The sequence below is a fragment of the Hippoglossus hippoglossus genome, chromosome 4 (genome assembly GCF_009819705.1).
Source record: "Hippoglossus hippoglossus isolate fHipHip1 chromosome 4, fHipHip1.pri, whole genome shotgun sequence".
In the NCBI taxonomy this organism is placed as follows: Eukaryota; Metazoa; Chordata; class Actinopteri; order Pleuronectiformes; family Pleuronectidae; genus Hippoglossus; species Hippoglossus hippoglossus.
Genome location: NC_047154.1, coordinates 16005656 through 16025171, shown reverse-complemented (window position 1 = coordinate 16025171; position 19516 = coordinate 16005656). Strand labels below are relative to the sequence as shown.

At 40.1% G+C, this 19516-nt stretch overlaps 1 long non-coding RNA gene across 1 annotated transcript in view; it reads left to right on the top strand.

Moving 5' to 3' along the window:
* The first annotated feature begins 1036 nt into the window (after positions 1-1036).
* LOC117760705 overlaps positions 1037-19516 on the top strand; it is a 64782-nt gene continuing 46302 nt past the window's right edge. Inside the window, exon 1 of the long non-coding RNA XR_004613712.1 lies at positions 1037-1131. This is a non-coding gene — a long non-coding RNA (uncharacterized LOC117760705). The remainder of the gene's footprint in view (positions 1132-19516) is intronic.

Sequence of the window (19516 nt, the reverse complement as noted above, 5' to 3'; positions counted from 1 at the left end):
TCAACATTATCACAATATTATATATATTTAAAATTGTTTAGGAGGAGACGAAATTTGTAATATATATATTATCAGCAAAATAATGTAATCCTTACAGAAATAAGTTTTCCATAAAGTGTTGATTTCACTGGACTTCAGACAAGATGAGTAGTGAAACAAATACCCAACTCTAAGACTACAAATCGTCCCCAGACTGTGATGATCCTAAAAAAATATTGTTTTACAGAGACAACACAGTGGTGAGCCCGGGGCTACTCTTTTACTTCCCTTTGCTCCGAGGCCTAAGGCAACAACCTTGATCTGTACATTTGAACGGTGTTCAACATCAGCTGGGAGATAACTGCATCCTCTGCCTTCATTTATTCATTATCTGCACCATTACAATTTAGTCCTCATCTTATAGCTAATGCTAATGTCAGATTTTGACTCATGCTTTCCCGGAGTAAAGAGCGCAGTGGTCTTGCTTACCGTTGTGTGTATCTCAGCAGTTTGAGCTGATAGTGAAGCGGCGTTAAAGGACGTGTGCCACTTTAAACAAATGTTGCTAATGGCCGGCGGAAGCAGATTTTAAGCAACTTGCTCGCTAAGGACTATTTTCACTCAAAGGTCACCCAGGATAAGTGGAGGGGAGGAGGTACACCTCGTCACTTTTTGAAGGACTAAGTGTTCCGCTCTGAAATACACCGCTGGGAGACTCAAATGACTCAAAAGCCTATATCAGCGTGCACTTGTGGTCGGCGTTATTTATTTATTAATTTGAGGCCTGTCTACTGACACATCTGAGTGGTCTAATTGCTGCGAATTGACACCGGTTACTGTCCATAATGGGACCTTGGGAGTCTTTCCTAACCGCAGTTCATTCAGCTGCCCCTCACTGCAACTTAACTGCTCTTAAAATGTCTGATTGCAACATGGGAGCTGTGGGGCGAGACAGGATTATCAGTCTTTGTTGTGTGACTGTGTCTATTATCCTGACCTCTATTCACAGTGGGCCCTCAGGAGTGTCGCTTCCAGCCACACAGCAAACTACCCGGGCCCCCGACCAACAACAAGTGAACCAGAGATCTCCCCCCTGTCCCCAATGCACCAGACACTCACGGCTCCAACGCCGGGCCAAGCTCTCCACTGCAGGTAAGGCTATCAGATCCCTATTGATTTAATAAAGATAAATTGGAGGCACTTCCTGATAATGTTATTGCAGCGGACGCGATTTGATAGTTTGTGTGGACTGGTGATATTGTCGCCAGGCTGAGTGATGACTGTTACATTAAGAAGTTCATTACTATTGAAGAGCTGCTCGCTGGGTCTTTACCAGGGAAATACAAGGCAGTGTGGACCGTTAGGCTTCTCTCACTGTACTGTGTTGTTAAATGTGACGGTGGCGAGCCGTGCGAGCTCTGCTGACGTGTGCGTGCATGTGATTTCGGCAGAGGGATGGGCACTTTGACATCAGAATATATCTTGCAGGAAAAAACTAGCATATGTGGCCATTAATTTTGTATCAAGTGTTTATGTTCTGATATTTATTTTATGTTATGTTTGGCAAACAGATTGATTAAGACAACGAGAAGCAGATTTTATTTACTTATGCTTGAGAGTTTAATCTTTGCTTTGCTGATGTTGGTTGATTGATTTTCAGCGAAATGGCTGAAATTTCTACTCGTTGTTTTAATGTTTTAAATATAATGGAATCATTTTAACGTTTTCCCCTAAAAAGACACATTTAAGGATATAATTAATTGTTTACATATTTGTTTTAAACAAATGAAACTATAGAATTTTACCTTTTCTTTGCCAGTTGGGTCGTTCGTTTATTGATATATTTTGGTGCGCAACATTTAATTTGACATCTGAGGAAAAGGTTTAACACTGATTTAAAAAAAACATGATATTCATAGATCCCTCAATTTGAGGGGAAATTAATCCATTAAAATGGTGCTTCAGGAAATGCAAATTCATCTTTTTATAATTACTTACAATTACTATTTTGAGTGGTTGTAATATTTAATATGTTCGTAATATTTAATCTAGTTATTTTCCTGGATGAAAATTAGGTTGCTCTTCAGAAAAAAGGCCCAGAGTGCCTTGTCTTTGTGCCCCTGACTGACAGTAAAGAACAGTGATGGAAAATGCCAGAGGACACAAAGGGGATCCTCCCTGCTGCTGCTCCCACAAGGTTTTTGGATAGAGCACTAAAACGCTGCAGCACACAATGAGCTATGGAAGCCAGTTCCGTAAATACATAGCCAACTGATTAATTCATTATGTTTATTTTCATGGTGGATATCAGTAATCCACATATATATATATATAATGTGTGTGTGTGTGTGAGTGTGGAATCATATAGATGTGAAGGCATGAAAGGTTTTGAGGGCTTCTGTGCCATATTTTCAGAATAAAATTTGACCTAAAACCAAAATAAGCACGTGATAAATAAGGGATGGAGAAACGACGGAGGCTCCAATGGAGAGGAGAGGGTGTTGAAGTTAACATCATTATTTATTAGACCTTTTTAAAACCAAGTACGGTGTTGCTTTGGGTTTCCCTGTTTCCCTATTCTTTCAGAGAAACCTGTGCAAGCACATTTTCCTCCATCTGTCTTGATGTTTCAACCACAGCAACTGTGAATTCAACTTTTTTTCTTTTCTTCGTGTTCCCTGATTCACCGCAAATTGCTAAATGGTTTGAAACTCACTCTGATAGCACCATTAGAGAGTTGTACAGAGATATCCAGAGAGGGCCATTAGAGGTGTTTTGTACTTTGTGCATTTTATTTTTTTTACGCAAGTATATTGAAATAGGGTCATCCTATGAATGTGCTCTGTCGGAGAAAAGTGGAGAAAGAAACATAAAGCATTTCAAACCAGAATACTAATTACAGAAACCACCAATTTTAGAAACCCAAGAGAAAGATAATACATACATTTCAAGTTGAAAGGACAAAAATGGACCAGGGCATCTGGAGGGCAGGTTTCTCTATCCCTTACGGTGTAATTAAACATTTACTGAATAGAGTGGCAATGCTTTGGCACCCGGTGGTTACAGGAAATAACCTCTTAGACCCGTGTAGCGAGTGGATTGTTTTCGTTGAAGTTATCTCTGAACTTGTCCCTCTGTCAAACCGAGCCGGTCCACGGACTGCAGAGCTTCACTTATCCTCACTCAGCCCACTACATCAGATGGGAATGATTGCAGCCTTGAAATCGATGAAACCACAAACCTTCCTGATAATATTCCCTCTTGGGGCACAGAGGAGGATACAGTCACTATTTATCCATCCAGAGTAGAGTGAGTCGACAGGATACTGGAGACAAATATAGGCTTCGTTTGGGAACTGTACCTAATGATTAGATCCCTAAATCTGCCTCTACCAAAACTGATACAAAGTATTTATTTAATAGAATAATTTATAATCCAGTACTAGTTAGTAAGTAGGTATCTAAGTTCCTATTCTTTTGTACTGAGAGGAAAACACTTGTACATGATGCTACTTATGTATCTTTGGACTGGTGAGATCAATTCCCCTGGAGAAACATCCACGGATCCCTAAATGGACCTATTTGACAATATAAAAGTCTCTCAAGCCCTCCGATCAATCATCCCTTTGCACTGCATGATTCCCCAAACAATAAAACAACAATATCAGATTAATATATAGTCTTTTTCTCTGCTGGGATTTATCCTTGTGGGGCGGGCGCCGGCTCCTTGTCTGAAGTCACCGAGCAGTAAGAGGGATTTGGTCGACGGAGCACAGCGCGCCCAGAGATGTGTCTGCATTTGAGGTCGCTGGTGGATGGCGAAGTTATCTAAAGCCCCAGTTTGCGTTGATTTCCCCCGCCGTCCCACAGTGAGTGTCAGAGATTAGTGGTGCATCCATCCGCCGTGACCTCTAGGAGCTAAGGAGTTACTGCGTTGCCATCGTGTGACGTGTCAAACAATGCAAGGGCAAGACTGTCGTTTCGATGCCACGCTACGCCACCGGATGGCCCTTTTGTTAGACGCCTCAAAATGGTGGCCTTGCATGTAATTTCAGCAAGCATGCATGATCATAGCAACCTTCCCCCCATCCCGAGCAGTACTGGAATATTGTTCGGCGGAGGCATGTGCTACAGTGGAATCACAAAGAGCAGGAACATCCTGAAGTTATGTGGAGATGTTTAGAAGAATCTGCAGCTGGTAGATCACTATATCTGATATTATTAATAGTAATATTTAGACAGGAAGACTGTATTTTGTGCTGGTTTTATCTTTATACATCTCAATTTTCTGTCAACAATTTCCTTAAAAATGTTTTATCATCTCTACGAAAGAAGTGCAAGTCTTTACGGCAAATAAAAAGACAAATCACAAAACACATTTTGTCAGCACTTTGTTCCTGTTAAAAAGTAGGACAATGCAAACGTCCAATCGGCGACAAGACTTGTTGATGGAAGCGACTATCTTTCCTGTTAGGAATTCATTTTATTGCATTTCTTCTTATTTACCGTTGTGTTTTATGATTTGTTCTTTTGTTTTGTGGTTTGCCGTTGTGGTTTGCACTTCAGGGCCACCGTACACTCCACAGCTTTATCATAATTTCCAAGTCTTGTTTGAAAGATCGCAAAAACAATGCACTCTTACCACTTACTTTCCATTGCTTAGTTCTCTGAGACTGTTTAGCCAAACCTAAATGTCGTTAATAGGAAAGAACATGGCTAATGTGTAAAAAGAATTCATTGCGGTCTTGCATTTTTCAGTTGAATTGGTTAGTTTTTTAAAGGTCCATGTCCTGCTGATTAATTGACGGACCTTCACGCATGATTAATCAACTGTTTTTGAGTATTCACACCAGAGGTTCCAGTATCTCTCTCATTTTGACTGACAAGCCAGTGGTGGAAATAGACAAAACTAATAGAAGTGGTGTCAAAATGTCAAACGGACCGTCTCTGAGAGCATCAACAGAACGTCTGTATTGAATCTCTCTGAGGCCTCAGTATTCCCAGGCCCAAACCACACAACTCAGTACAAACTGAGAAACTGCCATAAAAAGCTCAAGTCAGATATTTGACATTCCCATTTCTCAGGCTGTCAGGCCTTCTCCTGGCTCCGGCATTGTGTGATGTATAAATCGTTCCCCTAAGGAAGTGGAGTTACTCAAAACACCACGGATCCCATCCACCATGTTAGACGTGAAGGCGTCAGGCTATACCAAAAGGCATATTTTACAATATCTTATGAGAGGATCTGCCGAGACGTATCGAGGTGGGTATTGGCGTGGTTGAAGCATAATCGCAGAAAAGCGAATCAGTCTTTCTCGACACCAGCAGTGGTAGTAAAACCCTCGAAAGTGACACACTTTTAGTGATAAATATAAAATCACTGTTGCACCAAAAGAAGTAGAGCAGTAGAACTTCACCTATTTTCTGAATACATCCTCTTAATGTCAGTCGTCAAGTCCTTTTGTCTACTGTGCATGAATGACTGTAAAAGTGCAGTGTCTGCGTTTTCAGACACTTCTCCCTCCGACACACTCACTGTATTGTTTGTAATATAACATGAATAATGTATATAATAATATGTAGTATTGAGGCTTCGGTCATTACACATGAGGCCCAAAGTAAAACTAATAAGCCGAGCTCAGCAGGGACAAACAGAGACGACTGAAGGGGCAACAGCTTCAATAAAATAACCAGGAAATCCCCTCACAGAGGTTTTTCCACATTTTAAACAACAGTGTACATTAGCACACACATGGATGCTCTTATTTTCTGTATGCATCTGATTAGCTGTTCTTTCTCTTTATCTAGATCTTGATCTGAATAATGAAACAAACATCTCTCTTCTAAAACGTCTTTATCTGCTTTGGTAAAGAAAGAGAAAGAAAAAAAACATCACCTCAGGTCAAGTCATGCAATGAGTTGCAGCTTCTTTTCAGAATAAATAAATAAAGTAATCTGTTGTATTTATCTTTAAAGAACAATGTTTTTCTTAAAGGAGATTTTCATGTTTATGGAAATGATTGCACAGATTTATATTCTCTATTTAAAATGGTAATGATAGAGTCATGACTCTGGATAATGTTTTCAAGGTGAATGTGAGGTAACAACATTTTTTTGTGTGAACTGGATGTTAGGTTTTAGACGCATCGTCACAATCAGGCCGAAAGAAATACAAATAGTCTTAAATACTCAAAAAAAAAATCCTTCAATTGGTAACACACAACAAACTTTTATTTGAAGGAATTAAAATTCTTGTGTTACCAATAGTTTTATTTTATGTGTTCCAACTATTTTCTTTTCCCAGTGTGTAAAACGTGGCCCTTCAGGTCATCATTTCTATTAAATGAATGTAATTAAAGTATATGTTATCTCTTATGTTTTATAACCTGACATTTCCAGAGTTAAAACAATAATTTACTCTTTACATGCTCCTGCGCTTTCTTTGGTTGAAACATTGTTTGGAAGAGTCGCTTGCCGTACCTACATATACTCAGGGTAACGTGAAATAGGAGTTGCTTTTCATTGCACCCACGCTTCTTACTGGCTGAACGGCTCGGTGTGTGATGGGTCAAGTTGATTGTGAAGGTGTCAGCAGGTCTACAAAGCCAATACGGACCGCTGCAGTGACCATATAATTCAAGTTGTCAGCCCTTTTCCGTGTTGCAACGTAGAGAAGAAGCTGTCCATCAAGTCCTGCAGGTTGCCTTCTTAATGGCCCCTTTTCAAGTGATACCGGCTGCTCCAGCACTTGCATTCCAGTTTCATGCATGGCACTTTCATTACATTACAATTTGAAGAACACTTAGAGGGCTGTTTAAGTAGTGTTTAAAAAGGAACCCATTCGTATTACTCTTAACTGGGTGGAACAGGCGGTCAGGACCCGAGTCATACTACCAATGATATGGTCTCGGCTCAATATGGCCTGTAACAAAATACCTGGCAGTCAGGAGTTAATGATGAGTATTGGGAGGAACCACATTATCTGCTTAGTGTTCATCTCTGAGAGCGCTGCCACATTATGTGCTACCTGGGCCAGAGGCAGGATCTGTGTTCATACCTAGATAGGGACCCTCGCTGTGTGTTTCCGCCGAGATAGCAAACCACAAAAGTAGCCATGACCAAAATGCTGATAATGGAATCTGTGACATTTGATGTGTTAGTTTAATCCCTCCACTTTGAGACTCACTCACTTTATTTTATCAATTTTATTTTGTGGATTTGCTTCACCTCGGCTGAGAGGGGGATGGATTTGTGGCTGAAAGAGGACTTCGGGTTGATATATATGTTATTCACATGACACACGTCCTGTTTCAACTTTTACAGAGACTGAAATTGATATTTTGGCCCTTTTATTTACAATTTATGACCAACTGCGAATAAAGAAACGATTTCTTGTGCCTGTAAATTTTGACCTTTGACCCAATTTTCAGGTTCTTGAATTTATATAGCGCCTTCCAAGAAACCCAAGGACGCTTGTGTGACTAGGGACACAAGTAAAAAGAAAGATGTTTAAAATTCATCCTAAAAAATGTAAATGTCATGTTTTAAGAGTAATGCAGAGTCCTAAGCACAACATACACACACTTCACATAATATACCTTGACAAAATAGTAAATTACATTCACCAACTGAGCATTACACATCTTCTGTCCTCAAGAGCGCAAATGAAACATTCAAATTCATGGAAATAAATAAAAGCTAAATAATATTTACAATATTTCAGAAAGATTTGTGATTTCAGAAATGTCTCTATTGACTAATGAGGTGAACCCACATGGTGAGCTGACCCCAAGGTCGAGTAAGGAACCAAGGAGAGCCAAATAAACAGTATCATCTATAACGGCTCTCAGTGGAGCACATCTACCACCGCGGAGTCCAAACGGTTCCTTTACATTAATCAAGCTGCACCAAATTCCTCACACACATAGATATCATGAGTTATTTCCTGGGGGGGGGAGTGAAAATATTAAGATAAAAAAAACTCACAGAATGAAGAAATGATTTTCTTTAAAAATCTGGATTTACCCCTTTTATCAAGATCCAAGCCAAAATTGAATGGGTTCTTTCTTGGCCCATGTACTTCCACCAAGTTTTGTGTTAATCTGTTCTGTAGCGTTTGTAAGAAATAAACAAACAAACAAACAAACAAACAAACAAACAAACACACAAATAGACAAATACACAGGGCTCTATTGTCGGAGATATTCGGCTGTTTCAGAGTGGCGCTCTTTTCCATGAAGATGAAGTATCCAAAGCTCCTGGTTTCTCATAAGCATTGATAACTTTGTTGTGGGTCACGACTTAGCGGTTTGGGTCCTATAAGCCTGACATGAAGCAGCCACATTGAAGCTTATAGCCGAATCATTGTAAAACAACTCCATAAAAAAATGTTTTTGCGAAAAACATTACAACCAAATCCTTTACTAATGAGAAACTCAGCCACACCAAGGAAACGGAAGATGCTGAATTTGAGAAATCAATCAATACCATGTATGCGAGAGCCCGGTTATCACAGGCTGCTATTGTACACGCTGTATGGGCTTATTGGAGCTGCATGAGATTACTATGCAAGAACAGGGAGCTCTCTTCCTTGAATCGACTTCAGAGCAGACTGTTTTCAGATGCCTCTCCAAGTTCTACTACATGCCATGATTAATTCAGCCGTAATATATGTAAATGTATGTTAATCTGTGTCACTGATATGCTAATTAATACCTAACTCCCACAATCCAACTTGTCCGCGGCGGTGGCAACACACTACCCGTCGAAGGAGGCGCCATGTTGAAATTCTGGGGAAAGATCGTCCGTACAAATTGTGTGAATATAGTGAAGCATGTGTTGCTTTGAGTTGCTCGTGGCAAACATGAGGAGTGGCTTTGTGTGTGAGAGTCTTCCTATATAATAACACAAACAACATCGAGCCTGTGGTTATACAAGCTATTCTAATGAGAAATGAGCTGGTGTCACATTCATGTTGTTTTTCTTTGTTCCTTTTTCAGAAAATTCCTCATATGGTGAGCAAAATGGTGGATTTTTCTTTTCTTTCTTTAAAATTCTGATAATAATAAAATAGAGATTTGTTTTGGACAAATGTAGAAGTGCACATTTAACAAAATAAATCCAAGCAGAGAATGCATTTATCTCAAATCTGAGCTGCCCTGATCTCAGTGGTTTTTCGAGTGCACAACATCCCCAAGCATCAGATGATCTCTGTATTAACAGTAGATGGCACCAAGTCATCGTGATGTAAAGGCTCAGATAAAACTCAACTCTTATTTTGAGTCCAGTCGCTCCTAGAATAATTGGGTTATGGAGGGAAGGAGAAAAAAGAAATATCTCACCGTCCATATCAATGTGATGGAATAATCTTACTACATTTTTTTTTAATTTTACATTTAGAAGTAAAGACATTAAATACCAGTGCAAAGACAAAAAGAACAGAGTATTCTGTAATCAGATCAGTTACACAGACAGTTTGGCAGCGAGCGTGCCGATGATGATGTCTGACGTTTATTGGAGCTGAAAGGTCATCGATTGTGTTGCTGCGTTTTGTCGAGTGCGAGACGCTCACTAGAGGGGCCGCAGAAGTGGTCACACACTACACCCGAACACAATCGCTGTAAAACATGTTGCAGCACCGACTGGAAGATATGTCAGGGACGCGGTGGAGATCTGTGTTCGCTGCAGATAGCGCTCTTTGAACCTTGACCCTGAGGCTTTAGGTCAGTGTTTCTTGCCGTGTGATGATATCTGGTTGACATTCGCAACACGACGTCTTGAATACAGTGATTATTTGTCGTCAGTTACCTCAGAGTTCATGGTCAAGCTGTGTGGACGAGGACACGTGCATCTATGTACGAATGACATTGGAGTTAATAATGTTCACGACACAAGTGAATATTTTATGATTCTATTCCGACTGTATTTATCTTGGTTTTCTGGCAATCAAGTCCTCGGAAAACAGCGATTAATTATTCACATTTTGCTCATCAAAATGTATCATGATTGGTCAAATGACAAGACACCTGGTTAAAAAAAACAATTGTCAAACATTTTTGGTTTTCATAATTAGATTTATGAGGACGGAGATGAAAACAAGAGAATTAATGAGGACAAGATACAAGATGTCTGACGGGGGTTGAATCTGGGTGAAATGAACGAGGAGGAACAATAGTCAAGGTGAAGAGAGGAATCTCTGTGTAGTTTACTTTCTGGCATATTTACTTTCACCCAGGAGGTTATTTTTTTCAACTGCGTTCGTCTGTTGATTAGCAGGATTTGTCAAAAAAGCTGGTGGGCAGATTACCACGGGAACTTGGTGGAAGGATGTGGTATTGATCAGGGTAGAATCGATTCAATTTAGCTGTGAATCCAGATCAGGGGGTCGATCCTATTTTTCTACATTTTCACTTATTTCCAAGGAAACAGTTCATGGATCTTAAAGAGAGTCAGACACATTTAGGAAACTAATATGCATGAGTGCAGCTTGATTAAATTTAGGATATAAGTATATCATTTTTACATTGTGATGACAATAACTTTTTAATTGTGTTCTTGAATCACAGTAATGCCGCCTCTACATAAATCTTACTCTTTTATTTACAATTTTGAAAAGGTAAATATCTAAACTGACTGCACATGACATGTTCGACAGCATCAGTATTGGAAGGGCCGATAGATTTCAGTGTTTCCTTGCACCATAAAGTGCATTTTTTTTATTATCAAAACCTTTGCTTCCAAATGACGTTTGAATTAAAATGTCTATATTTTGATTTATACACTAATGCACATTTGTGGAATGTAATTAGTCTCTTACTGTTTCATTGCTCCTCCTCGACTTTATTTAATTATTTTTTTCATGCAAACTATTAATGATCAGGAAAACACTGCTTCCACTTGCACTCATAAACACAGTCTGGCCGTTTGCTTCGTCAATGTTGTCAAAGATAATGACATGTTGAAAATAAATGAGCCCTCTCATAATCATGCCTAATCTGCCATTGCAGCCCTTCTTGTGACAGACATTAATCACGTCCGAATCCAGTGGGATATTTTATTCTCAATGCCTCCGGATAGGTAAGTGAATGTCGACACTTCAGCCAGATTCGAGTTGCACCAACCGTAATACAATGGCCACTAATTGCTAATTATGAAATTCTCTGATGGGCAGAAGCACAGTGGGTTCATCCCATTATTGTTTATTCCTCATTATGCAGAGCTTTGTGCTAATGATTCTATTTTATTCACAGCACATTCGCAAGAGTTTACCTAGTGTCACGTGCAACACACATACTAGGCTGGATATAGTCGCTGCACATGGGTCAAGACTGCACAACAACAAAGCTTTAAAAGGACAGTTTTCAACTGTGTTTCATGGCCTTAATTGAATTTAAACGATTGTTTGCTTAGAGGGCCATAAAGTCCTTCAAGCAAACGTCTCCTGAATGGAGCCATAACAACAAGTGAAGTCTTTAAAACAGTCAAGGAAACATAACAACAAATCTCTAAACAGCTCAACTGTAAAAACTAATTGTGATTGTTGGTGGAAAACTCGTCCACAAAGCAATTCAACTTTGAATCAAGACGAGATCAGAGCGTGCACGGAAGGTAATTTTACAGCTTAGTGGTGTTCCTGTAATTCCCAAATGGTCACCCTCCGGATATACTAAACACGCACTGCAAGCCGGGCCGATAATGACTCTGATAGTTTCTGTGCTGGTGAAAATACTGCTCAACCACCAGCACTGATCATACTATCAGAGTTCTGAACTGACAGTCACCACATATCAATGATTTCATATACAGACTCACAGTAGGTCCCTGCCACGTGTTGTTTCTAGGAGGCTCGTGTGCGGCTCTTTAGCTCTTCTGATGACACACGACATCGTTACTAATGACTCCTACAGCCAATTTCCATCAGACCATCCGCAGGTTGCCTTTTACACATTATTGATTCATATAACCGTCATTAACTCAATTTAGATATAGAGAGGCAGCCAATAACATTGATGTGGGAATGATAATCTCCCAGTTACAGTTAGAGTTGTTCTTCCTAATTTGATTAAATCACTTGTGTACAGGAACTGATGTTAGTAAAACACCTGAAGACAACCGTGTCGTACCCTTGAGTATATACACAGGGAATACGATGCAAATTCAAAAGTGATTCTTCATAAAAGCAGCAATTTCATTACTTTAAACCTCTAATGTGCCTCAGATGTACTTTGTCACAACATTGTGTTGCACATTTGCAGTTCTGATGATCTGATTTCTTTGCGAGCTACATGAGCTACAGCTCATTTATTAAAGTAGGACACCTCTGTGCAGGCTGCCGTTCTGCTCGGCGGTGTTATTGTATTGTACAAGAGGCGTGACGTGGAAAGAATAGCAATCTGTTCAAGGAGGTATTTTGCTCTGTGATGTACTGAAACTTTTTACTGCGTGTTTTTGGACATGCTTTCTGGGGCATCTAAGTTTCATGAGAATTTCTTCAGGTCAGCTTGTGTCTTCCCTTCTTCATGTGTTGATAGAGGGGGAGGAGGAACAGGGGAAAGACAAGCAGAACAACTTGTGCAAGACATGTTTACTGACACCAAACTGATTGAGCTTGAGATTCATGGAATATTTCCTGCGGAACCTGTGAAAATGTTGCCCTGTATTGTCATGTTAAATGTGTCATCTTGGTTACAAACAACACGCAAACCAACCAATAAACTAACAAATGGACAGCAGTGAAAACATAACTTCTGTGTCGTAACTTGAGCAGATTGAGACAAATAGGTGTTCAGGTCCTCAGAGGTTGAGGTCGGTCGGCATTGTGGGGGAAGATGATTGTTTGCTGATCAATCGACCAATCAATTCATTCCCCTAGTTTGAAATCATACGCCCTGCTTTACGTCAGATCACATCATAAGGCTTGCAGGTATAGATTATCGCCAAATTCCATTGAAAAGTGGATTCATTCCCAGTTTCTTTGTATGACCCATGGGATTGTCCCAATCAATTGACTTTCACATGACCTATTCATTGCATTCAAATGACTGGGGAGTGAGGCCACTTTAAATATTAGAGAGCTGATGTTTGTTTCACCCCTGGCTATTGACTAGGGCTTTGGTAGCCGTGGCTCTTTGTTGTCAAGGAAACATCTTCACTGTCCGTGGTCACGGTCGGGTCAGGAGGCGCATGCAGCACATCCACTCAAGACCACTCATTATACTGTTTTACACATTATTTTGCATTTGTAGAAAAGATTATGGGAATAAGAGCATTCTCATTATCCAGATACTGCATATTTCATAGTTAAGAGCAGCCCTCTAAGTACTAATAATGATTTTTATTACTTCACTGAAAAATATCTATTCAAATGTTTGAAACTTGAGTCAAAGTTGCTAACATCCATTTTATATGGCATTTACAACCCCAGTATCCAATGTCTGATCATTGACTTTTTTCCCCATCTATCTGCTCCAGGATAAAGAACGAAATTGAACTGAACTCAATTGCACTTAACTTTTTCAGGTTTTCATCGTCTGGTGTTTTGGAGACGAGTCATTTTTGCATCAAGGTTGCAGCGGCTGTTATATGATTGAATCTCTGCCACCAGCTGAACCATTACTCTCCAGCATATCTCTGTTCTCGTGCACTTATTCATTCCTGACGTTCCAATTATCTTTGAATCAATCATTAAAATCTATTAACATTGCATGTGTTTTTATGGATTTTCTTATGCTGCACTTCTCGTCGTAATGCTGGAAGATTTTTCTCACTGAATAAAATTTTTACTGCTCATTATACTCTATTCTGTGTTTCACTAGATCATGTAACATCCAAATGGACTCATAAACCACACTCTCTCTCTTAATCCTGATTATAGCACTATCCGGCGTTTGATTATACAAGCTTAATTCAAATTTAAGGTGTTTTTCTCTCTGCGGCCAACTCAGAAGAAATAAAGGTGATTGTGGCCCCTGCATTTCTGAATGAGAGCCATGTGGTGAATTACCAATTGTATTGCATTGTGTATTTCCCTTTAGGAAATGAGTCAGCAGTATTTAAAACACTTTTTAATGGTCTTATTCGTGCAGTATTAAATATAAAGGCATTGCTAAACAGATCTAGTACCTGAGTCCCACATTGTTTGGGTGATCACAGGTCTCTGTGTTACTGCATCCTTTTTTAAGCAGCTTGGTGGACAATATCCTGCTTGAAATCATGTACAGTCAAACTTTATTATCCTAGATTTCACTGAAACTTCATCAGTTTAAGTCCAGGTATAGATATAGTTGGAGGGGTTAGTGTTGTGAATCTATCTCGAAAGGTTGGGAAGAGTTTTCCTAGGTTTGAAATGTGTCATGAAGCTTTGGTAAGGCGGATTGAATTTGGTTTGGTCAGAGTTAATGTTAGGTGATGAAACATGTTTAATTGGTTGAGATTAGGATTTGAAGCCATGGTCTAATTCAAGTTGCAGCTGAGTGCAAGTAATTGAAGGAGTTAAGATAAATTATTAAAAGGTAGACTTTTGGATTCAGGTGTAAAAGCTCTAACAAGCTGTAAATAAAGGACTTAAGGTTAAAGTGTGAGGTTAAGGTTGTGTAGGTTTAAGACCCAGATCCAATGGGTTGGGGTTGGGTGATGAGGTCATAGTGGTTAAGGTTAGGGCTCAGGTTTTGATTGGGATTAAGGGTACCACATTTGTGGGAACTTCGGGACAAACTGTATGAACAGTATTTGATTTCCATTGTAGAGAGAACTGAAGTGTTTGGCAGTCTTTTTTATCAAATATACATATAAATAAATATACAAGCTCAATATCCTCGCCAGTACATACTAACTAATTTACTCTTTTTATCTCACTTTCATGCACTTGGTTTAACAGAGACATTGATCCTTTTGTATGACCAATACATTTGTGTCCCTTGTCCTTATGAAGCTGTCACTCTTTGGGTTACTTTCCACAGAAACCCAACGGTGAGATTCATTACAGCCAGGAAGGAGATCCGTACTGAGTAACTGGCTCACGGTGGCTTTTAAAGGCCTCCGACCTCCGCTACAACAGGAACCTGAAACTCTAAACCAGATCCATTAAGTGCATAACTTAGCAACGACAACACCTCCACTCAATGAACTTGATAGGATTATATTTGTCAGCAGAGGATCAGTGTCAGGGTTTGGCTCGGCTCGAATTTCCGGTATTATGTAAAATTTGGACTTTCCTTTTCTTCAAACTCTCACACGGGCAGAATTAAGAGGTGGACTTTAAAATATGACCTTTAAAGGCAGAGCATGGGTTCTTTTTTCATTTTGAGTCATATTTTCAGACGGGGTCATAAAAACAGATTTTCAATGAGACATTTAATGCTAAGTCAACAACACACAAAGCAGATGGTTGGATGATTGGATTTGTTGATTAATTAGATTCTTTTACATGTTGACTCCAAAATTATATTGTTTTCCTGCAAGGCCAAAATATAACTATTTATAATAATTGCAACAGTAGAGAATTACACAAATAAGTTCTGAACAAACCAATATTAAACACATTAACCCTCTTCCTGGTGTTCATTGACCTAAACCGGTTGATTTCTTGTAAAGAAATGCTTCGGGGGAGATTCCAGTACAAGTGAATGCTTTTTAGGTCTAGCGTCTTTTCCTCTGTTCCTTGGCTTTGTTCTGAAAGCTGAACCCACGTTCTGCTGCCACACCAGGGACGGGGATTACCAGAGCCAGAGATGTGAAGTCGGGGAATATTTCTCCAAGGGAAGTGATCAGAAGTCAGCAAAACTCTCCCAAGGAGGGATTTCCTGATCCTGTGAGCACTCTCACTGGGAGGAAGTAGCACTTCTTCTGTACCGGCGGCGGTGCTACACCCCTCTGTGACCCGAAGTGGTTGTGTACGCACTCGAAAGCCTCCAGTCTGTAGCTCTTCAGAGAGCTTTCAGCATCTGCATAGTTAAAAGCATTGAGTAATGTGTTTAGGTCGGCAATGATGCCCACATGCTCCATGCTTAGTCACCTCTGTGATGCATTCTGTGTGCACAAAGCAAAATGTCTGCTGCAGCCTCTATGAGTGGGATCTTTTAATGCTTTTATTGCAGTGGTGGAATTGGATATTCCTATTCATATTTTTACCAAAATAAAAGAAGCAACATCAGTGTGAAAATAATCTAGGAGAAAATATGGTATATGGTTTTAGTATTACATATAATGTTTGCATTGTTTAAGGTTGAGCTCATTTAAAATACATTATCCAATGCTGGCTAGTTAAATCTACAGCAGAGGATCATATGCAGTATGATGAGTATGTTCAACTGGTCCATGTGTCGAGTCCTTCAGGCTAATGAGGGTCATGTTCTGGACAGGTTGGACGTTCACCATTATTTTGAATTGTTAACACAATCTTTTTGGAACATGTTGTTCATGCAGGTCAGCACAACCAAGATGTCAGTCAGCATGTGTCAACACACAGTATCCTGACATGTAGGTTTGGAGGTGCTGTCCGTCAGCTACCGATCAGTCTCCTTCAGTTACCTCCTCATGCAACTCCAAGAGCAAAGCAGCCCAAGGCCCTTAACTGCCCGCTCCAGCAGCAGCCAGTGTGTAGACAATAGTTGAGTTAGATTCAGCAGATTGTTGTGTATTTCAATTCAGAGTTCATTTAGTCTTTGCATTAGAATAGGGGGATTCTTGTAGTATATGAAATTGTTAGTAACAGCAAGTATCTCTGGTAGCAAGTGTCGTTCTTTGGGCGAGTTTACGAACAGTCATCCTGATGCAGTAGTTGTGTAACTCCAGCCTTTTGACCCACTCACTTTCCCGCCCAACGACCTGAGCCATAGCTACACCTTCGTCTGATAGCCCAGTTTTTATTTTACCTGCAGTACCAGAGGGAATTACTTAGTCGCCAGTGGACACGGCTTCTGGCTCCTCTCTCTGCTGTGTCAGGTTTGTGTTCAGCACTTTCTCAACTGCAATATAACCGTGACTCAGGGTGTTGGCTTTAACTATTTGCAACACGACCTTAAGTTGCTTTTAATGTCTCATTTACCGGCAACCTGCAATTTTTCTACATGAACGACCACTGCCACGCATTGGTTACTAACCCTCTTTGCTGCGATATGGCAGTGGCTAATTCTGTGATTAGCCATTGACAATTTCTGCTCAATACTGATAATCATGCAGTGTCAAACAAATGAGCTATTTGTAATTGCTTTTCTCCAAAAAATCCCAGAACATTTGGCTAAATTACCTCCTCGGCCAATGGAGAAATTCCAACATTCGGCCGGCCAACCAATCATGTAACTTTATCACTCAAGCCGTTTTCTTTGTTTGTCCACCCGACGCGTGTTAGAAACCTCATCAACACACCCACTCGCTCGCAGGGAATCCTCCTGAGGATCTCTTGCCATTTTCTCACACGGCCTCATTTGGACATTGGCAGGAGAAACTTCGGAAAATGTCTGGAGCCTCTCACTCTGACATTTTCGCTCTCACAAACAGCCCCTGGAGTTCGGTGCATGTCGTAAAACGGCTTCAGTCATTTGCATTTTCTAGGTCTGGCCTCGCTGTTGCAGACCATCCGCAAATTAAAGAGTGGTCTCTGCAGACAACAAATAGCAAGCTGTGGTTTTTCAGGGATACAGATACATTTAAATAATCCTGAAAATGTAATTAATTCAAATTTAGAAAAGTGAGAACAGTAGAAGTTCTTTTGGAAAATAATTCAATGTTTCTTCAGTCGTGTATTAGGGGAAAAAAAACGCTCAGTGCCAGTCAAAGAGATTGATATTCATGTTCACGGGGGGGTCAGCTTTCATATCAAAGATGCTGAGATGTGATTTTGATTATGACTGCTCCAGTGCCACCCTACTGAGATGATGTTTTTGGTTGCTGCCTCAGACATTTGAAATTGCTTTGACAACAAAACGAGCCGACAAAGAGGCAGAGAGTCAGCCAAGCAGACAAACAACCATCACCAACCTCTTAATTAGTTAACTTTCAATAGTAAGTTAACAAGTGCACGTTCTGAGTTTACAAAAGTTCTCATTTCACTGTAGAGCAATTGCAGTGTTTATGGGAATAATGAAAGGGCAGTGGTATTCTTAGTTTCCTCCTTTGTATTGCAACAGAGACCTCTCTCAATGCGACCGTGAAGACACCCAATTAAAATCAGAAAATATGGCCTTTGAGCCGGAGGTTACTGCTCCCACTGGTTTATTTTCATGGACAAATGTCTGTCCATGGAAATAAATATACTTTACTGTGTTAAGCAAATCCAGTGGCCGTGTGTGTGTGTGACTCTAAATAATGGCAAGCCTCATTACAACTCCATGCAGGATTTTCTGTGTGTTCTGCGGTTGTACAGTTTGCTGTCTTAACTACATGATGCCTTGATTAAAAAAAGACCAGGGCACAATTACAGGTGGGGATGTGTCACTTTTGTGGTGCAGTAGAGATGAGCTGGCAAAGCTTTTTATACTGTAGAATAGTAAAGCTGTGTTCACTGGCCAGTGGGAATGAAAGTAAGAATCCGCAGCTACACGAGTGGTTTCCAGTGTGGTCAGTGATTGACTTTGTTTCAGAGATCTGTGGCATTACATGTAAATATGAGTGTATAATTAATCACCTCAAATTAAATCCGTGGTGATGAAGTCATCTTGAGATTGATCACTCTGAACAGCGAGGACACTGTGGCCACTGTAAATCACAGGAGCTGTCACAAACATCTGTCATAATGGTTATGGTTAGGTCCAACGGGTGTTCCAGCAGCAAACTGACAGACAGTTGGTCTGTGAGCCCGTTACACCTTGTATGCATTAGTTCAGCTTTGCCTCTATGCCTGTAATTACTGCCCCCATCTGAATGAGCTTAGCGTGCCAGTGTGAAGGAGTCCCAGTGGGGCCCAGCGTGGGTCCTTTCAGCCCTGTATATTCCAGTGCTGCCATTCCGAAAAAATAAAAAAATGTATTACCGCCTTGCAGCTCTGGTAAATGTCATGCCATTCTCTCCTGTGTGGGAGGAATTGCAGCCACGGCGGTGGTCAAAGAACCCCAGCTACACAAACCAACAGGAGGCCGGGCATTTTGAGAAATGGAAATAGATGAGCAAACAATACAATCTTGTTTTTTTTATTTTTCATGTTTTTCTGAGGGAGAGAGAGAAAGATTAGACTTCAATGGCGGTACATGTAATACAATCTGCCATGTTTGTGCACTAGAGAGGCAGTGATAATGGTTCTACACAAGTTGAAGCTATATTTCGAAGTATTCAACCCTGTCTTCTTTAAATGACACTTGTATTCTACAGATTTGTGAATTTGTCAATAAACTTACTGTAATAACACTTTACCCATGTTATACGATGTTATCGTTCTACACAGAATATTTGAATGGTGACTACATCATGATTCTTGGGTGTATATTCAGGTTTAGGCTTCTGCAACACGTATAGTTAACAGGTAACAATTAAGGTTGGGGAAAGATTGCTATTTTGTTTAAATATTGATAAGTAATCACATCCTGTCTTTTGCTTCATACTGGCAT